This window comes from Coturnix japonica, chromosome 2 (assembly GCF_054131305.1).
Source record: "Coturnix japonica strain WE chromosome 2, WE-NBRP24, whole genome shotgun sequence".
Classification (NCBI taxonomy): Eukaryota; Metazoa; Chordata; class Aves; order Galliformes; family Phasianidae; genus Coturnix; species Coturnix japonica.
In genome coordinates, this window is record NC_140664.1 from 21,916,756 (window position 1) to 21,931,061 (window position 14,306).

At 38.5% G+C, this 14,306-nt stretch overlaps 1 protein-coding gene across 11 annotated transcripts in view; it reads left to right on the forward strand.

Annotated features, from left to right (window-relative positions):
* The window catches only part of RUNX1T1 (RUNX1 partner transcriptional co-repressor 1), a 108,108-nt gene that overhangs the window by 38,854 nt on the left and 54,948 nt on the right, over positions 1–14,306 (forward strand). Inside the window, exon 1 of one of the 11 annotated variants that reach the window (XM_015855922.3) lies at positions 828–919. The exons of the other annotated variants lie outside the window; for them this stretch is intronic. The gene's annotated coding sequence lies outside the window, so the exon portion shown is untranslated. Of the gene's footprint in view, positions 1–827; positions 920–14,306 lie in introns of those variants that run through there. 11 annotated transcript variants of the gene reach the window in all.

Genomic DNA, 14,306 nt, shown 5'->3' on the forward strand with positions numbered 1-14,306 from the left:
CAGACACAGGTTAGCCATGTTGGACCTCTTGGTGAGGACAATCTCATTCAGCATAGTGCTATATTACTACATTTATACATGGTTAATCTGCAAGGCTGGTGGAGCCCTTGCTGTGCTGTGCCATCCTGTATTCACTGGCTCAGCTCTCCATAAGCTCAGCTTTCTGCACTGTGTTGCATTCTGCAATGTGTGGGACTAGACAGAGATTATTCCCATCCCAGAGAACCTGCTCCTGACTGATAGCTTTCTCCTGCCAAAGGAGCACAACATAGAACTAAACTTGAGTGAGCAGAAGGAAGATCTGAATTTATGGCTTTTGCTTTTAGAATGAGGCTTCCAGTCAAAAGGCAGCTGAACTAAATCAGAAATCATCTTTTCCATCTCTTAAACCAGTTCTACTTGCCATACTGCTGAAGGCGAGGATATGGACATCTTTCGAGAGGAGGGAATAAAGCTGTGGGTCCTGTGTCTTCAAATCATTGAGTCTCATTACATGCAGGAGTAAGGCATCCTATCCCCCAGGATCTCCTGTTGTTGAGGCAGCTGCGGGTCAAATGTAACTGACTTGTTATTGTCCATCTCATAAGCTGTCACAGCTACCTGATGGGAAGGTGGAGAGATGGATGGAGTCACTGTTAGAGGTTTGCAGAGATAGGATGAAAAGTAACCGGCATAAGGAACAGGCCATGATAAAATCCAAAGCAGATACCAGGATGTGAGGATGGTTGCACATTGAAGGAAACTCTTCAGAGAGGTGCTGGTATTTCCGTTACAGCAGCCGTTGGAAATTCTGTTGGCATCTGATCCTCTGGGCAGAGGGGCTCAGACTTGCTGCTCTTCTGAGACCCCTTCAGCCTGTGTGTTACCCTCTGCTGCTGCTGGGCATTTCCCTTCAGCTGCTTCGGAAATGCGGCCTGAGGTACTTGGGGTATTTGGCCCTTTGCACTATAGGGAAGGGTGCTAGTGCTGGTTTTGTGTTCTGTTTTGGGAGGAAATTCTAGCATTATTGAGCTTCTGGGCAGCAAAAGTGAAGTATTTATCAAGCCAATTCCTACATCATTGCTTGGTCTGTAGCTTGCAGAGTAAACTCTGCCTTGTGTACTGCCAGGGAGCCAGGCTGTTGGGCACAATGCAGGCTAACAGGGTGCACCTCCTTACCCCCATGTATTTTGTGGAGCTGTGTTTGCACAGAGTGAAGCTGGATTTATCTGTCCTTTGTTTTTTTCTTTTTTTAAAATTTTCTATTTTTTCCCTCCCAGCAATTTATTCTCTATTGCCAGTTAGTGAAGTTGTATGAAGCAGCAGCCTCACTCTGAACACTAATTGCAGAAAAACTTGATAGAAAAAGACAGTAGAAATGTAGGGATCTGAGATGGGTCTATGGCCAGCAGTGCAGTTCTGTTGGCATATCCCAGAGAGTCACCTCTCAGGTCTGTCCTGGTGGCACAAAGCACCTGGCAGTGATGTTCTTGCAGCTGTTATAGGGCTGCAGTGTCCACAGAGACACTGAGCTGATCCAGCTTCTAAAAATCTCTGCCCAAATTCCTATGGCATGAAGCTACAGCTTTGCTTGAGCTTTTCCATGATGTTGCGTAATGAGTTGTGTATTTATTTCTACTTCTTAAAAATAACTTCATTTTCTTGCTCTTAGGATCTGGCAATCTTGTAAAATTTTCATGAGGAATAGTGGTACCCACACATCCACATTAATTTAAATTATCCAGCTATTTCAGTAATAATGTGGATATATGTTCTGGACCAGTGTCTGCAACTTTAATCTCCTTTTAAATGGATACAAAGCCTTAACTCAAAGGTGGCAGGAAATCTTTCTGAAGTTCGAAAGGAAATGTCGTAAGCAGTGGATGCAGTTATTACGAGCGTTGCTCATATGGTTCTCATTCATTATGGACATGGAAGCAGGCTGTAACAAGCTCTGCAGCAGTTTTGCATATTGACAATACCAAGCTGACAAAGACTGAAAGAGCTGTTGCAACAGAACAGTGAGGGAAATCAGTATTGATCACATCTGGGAGGAAAGGCTGAGGAATAAGGAAGAAAAATGTATTTTGGTAACCCTTGGAGTATGCTGTAAGTTCATGCAGATTTGGTGTAGGGTCAAGACTATCATTTTCTATTAAAAAGGGGGTTTTGCTCTAATAAATTGATATTTTAGGAAGTGGGATTTGCATATTTTTAACTGCTTTCCAGTGAGGTTTGAAATGATGATTCAAAAAGACGGAACGTGTTTAAGCTTTTGAAGTCCATTGCCCTTTTCATCTTACTGGTATATATTTTCTCTTTTAGGGGTTAATGCAGTATCCTGTCACCTGCAAGCCATTCCCAAAGCATGTCTATGATTTAACTTTGTACCCTTTCAGTTCTAATGCTTTATGGGACTTCTCTGTACTTGCTTGTAGCCCACTTTTCCGATAACTCCTTTGCATTTCATGTGCACGTTATTATAGTCCCTACTTGTCTTTGGTTCTATTCCTGATGCTAGTTCTACTGTCTTATTCTGCTCCTTAAAGGACTGATCTCCAGGTTTAGTGACACTCCTTAGAGGGTCATAGAGGGCCTTCCTCCTCCCTTCATTTGGGGCTCTTCAATGTGTTGTGTGAGACAGTGGAACACCCATGACTCAGATAGTCTTCCAGCAACAAGGCTATAGTTCAGGAAATGTGCACAGACTTATATCATACAAATATTAATATGTGATATTTGCTTCTAAATTGTGCATTCAAATGTTTTGGTGACACTTTCAAGCCAGAGCAGTAAACGTATATACATCATCTTGGATGTTCACTGTAGCTGCTTTATAATCCACAAAACTGCCATCTCCTTTGACTTCCTCTTGTGTGATTTCCAACTGTCATTCCTTGGATTTTTAAGGGAATCTTACTTTAAAGGATTTTGTGCCTTCCAGTGCTCCAGACACATTATTTGTGGTTAGCAAATACAAATTAACATTTATTGTTTTAATTTTATTTTTCCAGTCCATTTCACCACATAATTGTTGATTGCATAATTATATCTGCTAACTTTGCATGCATTTGTTTGCGTTCCAGTTAGGAGAAAGTTTACTAACCAAAGTTTCAAAGAGGTCATTTTGTGTGGATGGTGTTGCTGTTTCTCCCAGCTACTTTCTTCACTTGGAACTGTACAAGTACACTGGTTTGAACTTCTTAAACTATGTACAAGAAGATCTTTTATAAACAAGGAATCCAAAACTTGACAGTTTTGAGGGTACACCCAGAGAAATACTGAGTGATAAGGACTTGGAGAGTTAGTAGTACAGTAAAGAAGGCTGAAAGATGCTCGTTAAAGGAAATTTGATTGTGTCTGCAAAACAAAGGGCCTATTTAGAATGCTTAGCAAGGTCAGATGATGATGGCACTGAATGATTCTGCAATCCTTGCAACAGTTTATCCTGACTTTGGGCTTGGTATTTTAAATTTCTCTGCTGATAGAGGGAGGACAGTAATAAAACTTGGTCTGTAGAATTCAGGTGGTCCATACTGACTCCATTCATTCTTCCGCTGAGCAGTAAGAAGTCCTTATTGCAGGGTTCTGTAACAGGTAGCTTCACCAAATCTCATTCATGCTAATTCTTGGCAGTACTTATTTTACACTAAAATCACTAGTAGCCTGCATTGCATCTTCAGGAACAAAAACAAAGTCCTTTGGATATTTTTTAATTAAATCTACACGTGAATTTTACACTTTTCACAATTCTTATTAATAACTGGGACCATTATTTTTTTTCAAACTTGGATATGCAATACTTCTCTGCAAATTCTATTAGTATTCCGATATCTGTTAAAATTAAAAGTATACTGAAGAATATTTCTATTGCTTTGTTAATTTACCCACATCTCTCTTTTTCTTATTCTCCGTGCTTGTAAAAGCAAATTTGTATTTGGGTTTTCTATATTTAATAAGCATGGCTGCTGTGCAGGTGATGGATCTGAGCATGAAACTTCCACTGAGAGCTTGGTATGAGAGCAGAGTCCTTGGGGCACATGTAGCAAATCCTCTACTGTCTGAAGGATATTCAGTGGCACAGTTTTTCCTTGTGCTCTGCAGACTGCCTGGGCCTAACAGAGCCACGTCCTGTGCCATAAGCTCTAGGCTTGCATGTTGGCTTCGTCCTCTGACATGTCAATTGCTTGAACAGTAATTTCCAATTCCTTTCATTTTGAGGAAGGAAAGCAGTGATACTCGATCTTAAGAGAGTGACAGAAACAGGATTTTTTAGCTTATGCTGCCTTTAAGTTTTTGCTTCGAACCACTCTTCAGAGCCTGTAAAAGCTCTAAAGATAAAAATAGTACCTGCATGTCAGATATTGACTAGCATTCCTTCTCAGAGCCACAGGAGAAATGATATCCTCTCTCCTCAGTTAACTTCTGTGTTCCTTCAGGAAGAGCTTTGTGGGTGTTGCTGAATAAATTGTTTTTTCTTGAAGGAATACAGAAAAGCATGATGCCTTGATTTCATCCCGACAGCAGCAAACGTGATTGCACAGTTCTGTCTGGGGCACTGGTTCAAGGCAGTCTTGAAAGAATGAACGCCTATTACTTAATCACCAGGAATGCTTAATAGTTTTGTCACAAGTGTTTTTCTTTTTGGAGGCTGTAAGTGTTTTTGCTGTCTTGCCACGCCAGATACAGAAGACGTGCCGTGATGAATTACCCAATGGGGATTCTGCTGCAGAAACTGATGCTTTCTAAAACAAAATCAAAGCCTTCTTTTGTCTCCTTTGGTCATTACAGTAAGCTGCTGGATTTTAAACATGTCTGCTTCCAAGGACGGGATATGCACACATCACTGAGTGCAACTACTGGCTTTTGAAAGGCTTTTTGCTACAAAGTAATATGATTATGCAGATGTTCTGATACTGTTCTTTAAAACAGTTGATTGCGGGTCTGATCATGAAAGATGATCAGCAGCTAGCATATATCATCATCTTCAGATCCAAACAGGTTCCTTTGGGAGTCAGCTGTACTGTTTCAGTATGTTGTAATTAAATTGAGTGCTGTTTAGGTGTCAGAAATTACTTTATAATGCAGGATAATGGTCTTAAATAGACTTATATGCAGAGTGCAAATCACAGTCTAGGAAGTTTCCCTTCAAAGCTATCTATTAAGAAAGAAATTAAGCACCCCAATTTCAGCAGGAAGAGGAAAAAATAATTGATAAAAAAAAGGTTGATTTCTGATCTAGTCCTTTAGCATCCTTGCATTAGAGTTAATCTGGACTTAATATACATTAGAATAATGTGTTATTTGTGAATTCTGCTTGTAAAGTGCTTCGTTTGAAATACTACTAAAGAAAATAGATTTGTATTGCTTTGTTTTAGTTAGGATTGGATGGGTGAGGGAAGATGCCTGTCAATCAGTCTTTTAGTATTTGGAAGAACTCCTATATGTGTAGCAAGTACTCAGGTGCGTGGCTCTTGTGAGCTTTCAAGCAACATTAATTTCCAGAAAAGTTTGTGAGAGTTGTGAGTACTCAGCATCTTGCAGAATTAGACTAATGAGAAGAACGAGAAGGGTAATGTTGCTAGGAAAATAATGGATTTATATGCATACTGAGAGCTGTTTGTAAATCAGCAGGTGGTTTCTAAAATATCAGAAATTAGCAAAATGTTTACTGATGTGATTTCTTTCAGAAAAACAAACATGTTTAAAAACACTTGAATGTTAAAACTTCAAATGAGAAAAGCTGATTTTCATTTTGTCAGCTATCTTTTTACGCGTGGTTTGAATGCTCACATTTCTCAGGCTGGAGGATCTCATTTTGTCCTTTTTGTTTCTTTAATAGAGAATCGTACACACAGGTCTGAGTATTTCCTGGATAAAAATAGCCATAGAATGTCAGGTGTCTAGTAAAAAAAATAAAAATCCAATTTAAAAATTAAGCGATCTGCATGTGTGCCAAGTTCCACACACTGTTTTAAAATGCAACCCTGACCTCTACCCCTAACTATCAGCTGAATAGTGTGCAACTTCTCTATAAAGGTTTCAGGTGTGATGGAAGAAGGAGTGAGCTCAAAGACATTTAATCTACTTTCCCTTCTCAGTTACAGAGTTTCACAGCAAATCTCACCCGCTGCCCCTACCCCCCAATTCATTCAGCAATTGTATGGATGGGGAAATATGCGCTGTGCTATATACATAATTTAGAACAATTGTGCTAGCTTACGCCCTAAGTCTTTCTTCATCTATCATTTATCTCATGATGCTATCTTTCATACTCCATCCCCTTCAGTAAGCACAGCCCGACAGGTCTTGTGGCCTTTACCTTCCACCGTAAAAAAAGATGGAAAAGCCGCTTGGCACCACCTGGAGAAGATGAGGCAGCCCTGGAGAATGGTGCTGTAGGAGCAGGTGACTGATGCAGAGAAATGTGCCAGTCTGGGGACGCAGCTGAAGGATTGTAGTGGGGAAGGGGGTGGGGAAAGGGAGAAAAAAAGAGCAGGAACATTAATACATCTTCCTGAGGTTTGATGGGACATATACTGCCTACTGTTCCATCTGGTGCTTATGATAGCATGGCATATTAGCATGCTGCAAGTTCATAATGTATTCAGGGCGAGAAAACACCACTTGCATACCAATTGAGGCGTCCTCTTTCTCAGAGCTGCCTTTGAATTTCAATGATGTTTATGCCTTCTAAGCCATGACTGAGCTGAGCGTTTCCGCTCTTAGAGGAATAGCAGCAGTGAGGGAACCTTCCTTGTGTGGGTTTTCCTTCTCTTTATATTTTTCTTATTATTATTATTTTCTTTTAAAATTCATTTCTCCCTTCTGTCTCCTCCAAATTTATTTTGTGGTGGAAGTTTAGAGGCAGGTTGATTTTTTTGGACTAGATAATTATGTCACTTCTGTTAATATTCACTTCTGTTTTAAGGTTTGAGTCTATTGTCTTTTTGCTAATCTCCAAATGCCGAACGTCCTTTTTAATGACATTTTGATGAAATTAGTCTAAGAGCAGTGTCATGAAGCATTTAAAAATAGCACATTACAATTCTGCTTTATACTCTGATTGCCTGTGCTGCTAAATTAAGAACAAACAATACTCTGAATTCTGCATTTCATGGCAAATTATTTGCGCCCTGCCTCTTCAAAGGTTTGGCTTTAACTTGGAGTGTGCTGCCATAATAGACGAAGTATCTGAAGCAGAGCAGACTTGTAAGTCTTTGTTGGATTGAGGTCTTTCTATTGATCCCCTTGCAGGAAACGTGTGTGTGTTCATTCTATTTCTCCTTGTCCCATTCTCCTTGAAATTCTGCAAGGATCAACACTTGTCTTGTGACAATCTAAGAAAACTCTTTGTCAGATGTCTTTGACTGCGCATTTTGTTTCTGAACTTGTCAAAGACTGCGGTACTTTTATGGCTTGGGGTTGTGAATCTCTCAGCAGTCCCCTTCCTAGTAGGTTTTGGAATTGTGATGTTTTCACACACAGGGAAGGATATTTGACGTGGGATTTTCAGGGTTCTGGAGTAATAACAGAATACTCATGCCATTTACCTCTATTAGTTATTGCACTGCTAAACTACTGCTTCAGAAGTTTGGAAAGTTCTAACCCCAAGAAATAGACCCTGTTTGCTACTCGGGAGGGCAGAATAGTAAGGCAGCATCTCCAGTGCATACCTATGTAATGAATGTGTGTGGTATCTGGTCCTCTACCTGCACAGCTGGGCTCCTGCCCAGAACCAATGGTGGTTTGAGGCTTGAGCTTAATCTTTACAGTGTGTGGATGTAATGCTAATATAACTTTAATCAGAATGGACTAGGTAGCACTTTGAACTCCTTCACTCTAATTTGGAGTTAATCCACTTGATTACTAGAAAAGATCTGCCAATAGTTCTGATCCTTTCTTTCAAATATATCCAGCTGTGATTTTTATAAATATATATTTTCAGGCACCATTTAGGCATTTTTGCATAGATAAGACATGAAAAATGCATTAGTCATCTTGACAAAGAACAAATTGGCTGCTTTCTGTTCACTCTCTCAGTATCTGTTGTCTGATGGTTTAAGAACATTCCTTGTTTACTGATAGTGCATTTAGACCTAGATACTAATGTCTTGGCTTAAATGCTAATTATTATTATTTTTCTTAATACATTCAGAAAGGCTAATGTTACTGAATAGGAATGTGGAGGAGGTAATGTGGGTAATTTAAGCAAGTTTAGTCAGCACTTACAAGATTCTTGAAATGTTTCTTGATGTCCTACAGAACTGTTAACATCTGCACGGCTTGTGAGAAGAGTCACATTTATTACAGCTGTATGCTAGTTAGAATGTGAAAGAAAAGGAGGGATCAGAGTTAAGAATGAAGCAGTGGTTTTCAGTACAGAGATTTATCATTTTACTGTCATTACAGAACAACTAAACTCTGCTTGGACTCTTGCTTCAGCTGCTGTGACATGGCAGGTTGAAGGCTTGGGAATAGCCATCAATAGATACATTCCAACAACATGCATGTGGTTTAAAAGAAAGCAAAGCTTTTACATAAATAATCACAAGTGAAGCTGAGCATTACTAGGAGTTGTTCCAGTATGATATAACATGATGCAGAGCATGTGTTTAAAGTCTACCTTTGAAATGACAGAAAAAAGAGAAAGAGAGATTGTTTTTAACCATAAGACAAATGAACAAGATCCCAGGCCTGACTGAACCATGTGCTAGTACCTCGGTGTGCTGGCTTTGCCTATTGTTATGTCTCTTTTTGTGCTCCAAGAAAAAGTGATAGAAGGATAAACAGTATCAGAATTCTGTGTTGAGTTTCACTCACAAAAATGACATATATATTTCAAGAATTAATTGTGTCCAAATTTTCTCTGTCCTTCCTCCCCTTCTCCCCATGTTTTCTTCTGAGCCACTGAGACAAGACTCGAGCCCAAGCTATGACAGTAGTTAGAACAATCTTAATTCTGTTTCAATTAAGTTCAAATACTTTTATTTTATTATTATTATTATTATTTTTCTATTTATCTATTTCATGAGAATGAAAGCTAGTATTTCTTCTGCTCCCTCTGGTTAATTTAGCTTGGTGTGCTTGATCTTACCTTTGTCCCCTAAATGTTTTAAGTGAGCCTATTCTAATTTTGCTCTGTTAACTTCTTTATACTGTGCCTAATACTTTCCCAGTATGAATGCCAGGATCTTTTCCTGTACCTCTGAATCCTCTTCTAATACGTTCCAGTATGAAACCTCTTGTGTGTTTGGTTATAGTGCAAACAGCTACTCATTAATAAACAGATACTGGGTCCAATAAGGAGCTTTGTGATGAAGAGCATGATGTTCTGAGAACTCTTAGAGCTGGATGAGGTATATCTATCTACAAATACTTTCAGTTCTTCGTATTGTGATCTATAGCAGATGTCCACTGCAATAACCTTGTTTGCTTTTTATGCTGCTGTCTAACCTTAGACTTTTCACTGGTACAGTAATCATCATTTAATTATAGCATATGGCACTGTAAGAGCACTAACGTGTAATTGCTGTCTCCTCTTTTTCCATTCTCCTGATACCACAGCACAGGCAAAGCAAATTTTTTAACATTTCAATTATGAAATCCGCTGCATTTGACCCAGCGGTGCTCACCACTTCTTGCATTCTGCAGTGGTGGTTTTAGTTTCTAAAAGTTTATTTCCACATAGTCTCGTGGAAACACATTTTATCTTAATTTTGGGTCGGCTGTTGGCATTGGAACAGAATTATGTGGAAAAGTGAGTATCTCTGTAAGTCAGAGCCTATAATCACCTTTGGAAATGACCTGTTAAGTTTCTAATAGGTAATTTGTATGCACAGTTACCGAAACTACCTGCTCTGTTGCAATAATTATGAAAAAGATAATGGATAGGAAATCATTTGGGAACAAGTATTCTTGTTAACTGTTCTGCATTTCATCCAGGTACTCTGATGTTCCTTCCCTTCCCATCCCCCTGCTTTCATAATTTGGAATTTGCCTTGGATTGTTGTTGCAGTTCAGTGATCTTTTATTCCTTCATACATATCCAAAACAGTTTAAAGCTTTCTAGGCAACTACTGATGTGTTTTACATAATTTATTCCAAGTGGAAACCATAAAGAAACATGTCCTCACAGGAGGTTTCAGTGAAGTCAGTATCTTTCTATGCTTTTGAACTGGCTGTACCACTGGGATTTTGCTTTCTTACAAGACATTTGGAGCCAGAAAGATGTTTTATAAAGATCTGTATGAGCTGCCCTAGTATTTATTATTTCTGCCCTTTTTATGATTTTACTCGTTTAACTGATGATAAATTAAGAAAAACAAACAAACAAAACACCTCAGGTTTTGTTCAGCCCTCTGTGTATTGATGCAAGAAGGAAATGATGCTGATTTTTGGTGAAGTGTTTTCAAAATCATGTATTATGCCATGGCTGCAGTTGTTCAGCCTGGGTTCCTATGCCTGGACAATATGTGTGACTGTAGGCATGCAGTTGTCTGATGTGCCACTTGCTGTGTTTCAGTTGCTGGGCATTTGATATAAAAAGCCATATTCAAAACAGGACTAAGTGTATAAGTAGAGGTGTATGTGTAAGCAAAAGAAGGGTGGAAAGAGGCTGGAGCATAGATATGTGGCAGTAGGAGGCACAGATACTATTCTTCTGATTGCAGCCAGTACAATGAAGGTGATATTTGAAAATTTTATTCTATTATTTCAGTCTTTTGTTTTATTTTATTTTATTTTTGAGGAAGCAATGGTTGTAGGCAAAATTTAGAGAAAATGCTCAACATTTCTGCATGCACTGGAGAATAGTACATACTGATGTATACATACACAGTATCATAACCTTCCCTTCATGTATTGCATGGTTAACTTTCATATGGTAAAGGAACAACTTTTCTTTAAGTATCCTCCTTCTACTTCGTGAGTACCTTACCATTTATATTTAGTTTTCAGCTCGGAATCTGTCTGCTCATGGCACCATATCGGCTCCCTCTGGTGGTCAGCAGTCACCTGGAACAATTTCCAGTGGCTGTTAGCTGGAGGCTGCTCCCAGCCACTGTTTGTGTTTTACCTGACACCAGCATGGCCTCTGTGAATGCTTCTGCTGCTTGGGATGAATCCCAAATGTCTTCCCCCATGAAATCAGACCACTGTGCTGCCCTCTCAACCATCCTCTGCTTGACTGAAAAATTTCTTCCATTGACTGTAGTTTCTTTTCTCATTAAAATAACTCCTTTTTCTCAATGATGCAAATACATATATATCCAAGAAGACCCAAGGGGGTGTTGTCGGGATTGAACACCAAATATAGCTCTATAGCATAGAGAGAGTTAAATGTGCTTCACATAAGGATCACATGCACAAGAAACTCACCATGTTACCAAGGGTTAAGTGCATTCGCATTGAACATTCAGAGTTCAAATGCGTCAAGCTTCTTTACTTTGTCAATATTTCTCTTACACTTGTAGCATTGAGTGGTTTCTCTCTGGTTTCTGACTTCTCGCCCTGCTGTTTCCCCTCCATTTAACATTCCCTTCAGTGTAATTGAGGACTATTTCTTTCATCTTTTTCTAAAGCAGAATGTAAAAAGAAATACCACAGCGAGTATTTTTGTATACATGATCAAGTAAGTAAAATTTAATTTAATATGTAAGTGCGTGTGCGCACACATGCTTATACATGTACATCTATGAGAAGTCGTACCGGTCCATGGTCAATATTAAATGACAGTTTAAATTGTGGGTTTAGCTGGCTTGAAGAAAATGAGGACAGGTCCTATAAATGTAGTAACCATTGTTTTATGTGTTTGTTGAGAAAAACAAATACCTTTCATGTGAATCTGCTGCACATGAAACAAAGAGTGTTTTGTACAACCGTCAAAAATGGTAATATTGTATTATCTGAAATTGTTTTAATATTTTGCTAATGTTTCCTGTGGTTTCTACAGTATTCATTTTTTTTTTCTTCAGTTCAGACTTCACTCTTTTTTTTTTTTTCTTTTTTTTTTTCTTCTCATTTTTCCTGTCTGATATTTAAAGTTCAAAGACAAGGATGGATACTTCAAAACAAGAAGGTTGTAAGTTTTTGGGTTTTTATTTGGTGCAAGACTAGAAGTATTATAATGGTTAATGCCTAGAAAAGTTGCATATAATGCATGTAATGAGGTGATATCTACTGGTTTACCTGCGTCTGCTTTCATAATCTAAAGTTTAACAGATATTCAGGATTTTTTTAAGGACTGGGGACCAAAAGGCTTACCCAGCACCTCTCTTCCTGAGGGAGCTAACCTGATTTCTGTGCCAGTGAGTATTTGTGTGAATTCACTGCAGGAAGTGCAGGCTGGTTTCATGTTGGTGCCATGTACAAAAGCTTCTTCCTTTCCCCTCATCTTTTGCATGCTTATATTATTAACACTTTATCATATTGTTTTAGGTCAGACAATTGTTTTGAAACATCCTTTTATTAATGGAAACCTTTTTTTTTTTTATGAGCTCATTTGTCAAAACGGAGTATCACGTCATTGAAGACAACATTTGATATGGAAGGTCTTAATTTCACGTAAAATCTGAGAATCTCTTTCCCTCCTTCCACATGCCCTACTGCAGTTTTCAGGTGTGATCCAGTGCCCAGAATAAAACATGGTGTGATGTGCAACATCCAGGAGGAACTGGCTTGAAACTAATACTATTTTCTCACACTCTATCTAGGCAGTCGTTCATTTAAACACAAGGTGTCTTTAATGGCATCATTTAGTGATGTGAAATAATAGTCTCCCAGAGTGTTTACTTCCATAAATGCCAAAGTCCTGATGAGGATAGTAAGTCGCACTACTTAGAGACAGTCACTGAACGATATTGAGCTGATCTTCTGCTCTATGGTTCCATTTCTCCATCAATAGTATGAGAGAAACAATGGCAGCATCCAGTGGTTTCTAGGGGAACTCTGTTTCAGCATACATTATTCCCTGATGGATTAATATTTGGTTTGATGGAGTAGAGACTCTGAGTCTTCCTTCTTTTCAGTGATTGTAGAGGCATTCTTATCTCCTAATTTAGCTATCTGTGCTAGATGGCAGAAATTAGGCATCCTTCCTACAACAGGAGTGGTATTCATGGTTGGGAGGCAGTTCAGAGTTTCACCAACATTGTCCAACCAGATCTTGACTTGTGTATGGCAAATTTCTTATGTGCAAACTGAGATGTATATCTATTACCTTCTCAGTAGTTTGTATGTCATTCATTTAGATGTTTAGATGTCAGCTCCTACCATAGTATATCATTCTTTACAAGCATAAATTACTTACGGCATGTTTTATAAATAGAAATGAAGCTTTTTAATAGTATGGCTGAAATCACTTTTTTTTTTCTTTTTTTTTTTTTTTTTCTGGCAGAATAACTTTACACCTAATGTTGTCCTGAATCTAAATAGATTTTAGATTAGTTTATCTACCCTGAAATTGTATTAGAGACTTCAGTTCTAGTTAAGTGTAATGGAACCCTGGCATCAGCACTCTCCTAGGACTTTCTCTAGAATGAGTATAACTATGCCTTACACACTCTCCCTTTCTCTCTCTCTGTCTCTCTTTTTTTAATATAGCATAAGTGCATTAAAATGGAGTGAGTCGACTTATTTTGGTTCAGAGTTTTAGATGTGTGTAACAAACAAATTACTGTTAATTTTGGATCTTACAGACTTTGGATTAAAGGGGGAAAGTCTGGAAATCTTAGCTGGCATTTTGGAAAAAATAAATGTTTTATTCTTCCAGAAGGTGGGAGTAACATGTGCAAATTATGACAGGGCATGTAAGAGAGTATAAACCCCACCAAATTTCATGCTGATGGTATTTGAGTTTCTTAGCTATCAGTTTGACTTTATCTGTACTTTATCAAATAGCATGCAATCCTGACAGGGATTGTTCTTCCCACGAAGTTTCCAACAAATGGAGCTAAGTTATTGTAGATGAGCCCTGGGGAAACCTTATGTTTAAACTGTATGATTTTCTCTACAAAAAATAGGAGAAGAAAACTGGGAGCTTGATCGTGTGGAGGAGTTGTCCTCTCTGTGCTCGTAAGGGAGGCCAGGGAGTGGATTTGGCAAGTGATTATTTCTATCATTCTTTCTGTTCCTTATTTTACATCCTGAAGGTAGTGCCTACTTATTCACTTGTTTTTTTGCCTCAACATTCAGTGGTCTGGTTTTGAAATTGTTTCTGTTATCTTAGAAGAAAAAAAAGACAAAAAAAAAAAAAAGACGCTCAAAGCCATAGTTCTTAGGTTGGTAGTTTGTCAAGAAAAACAAAGTAGAAGAGATCCAGGTAAATT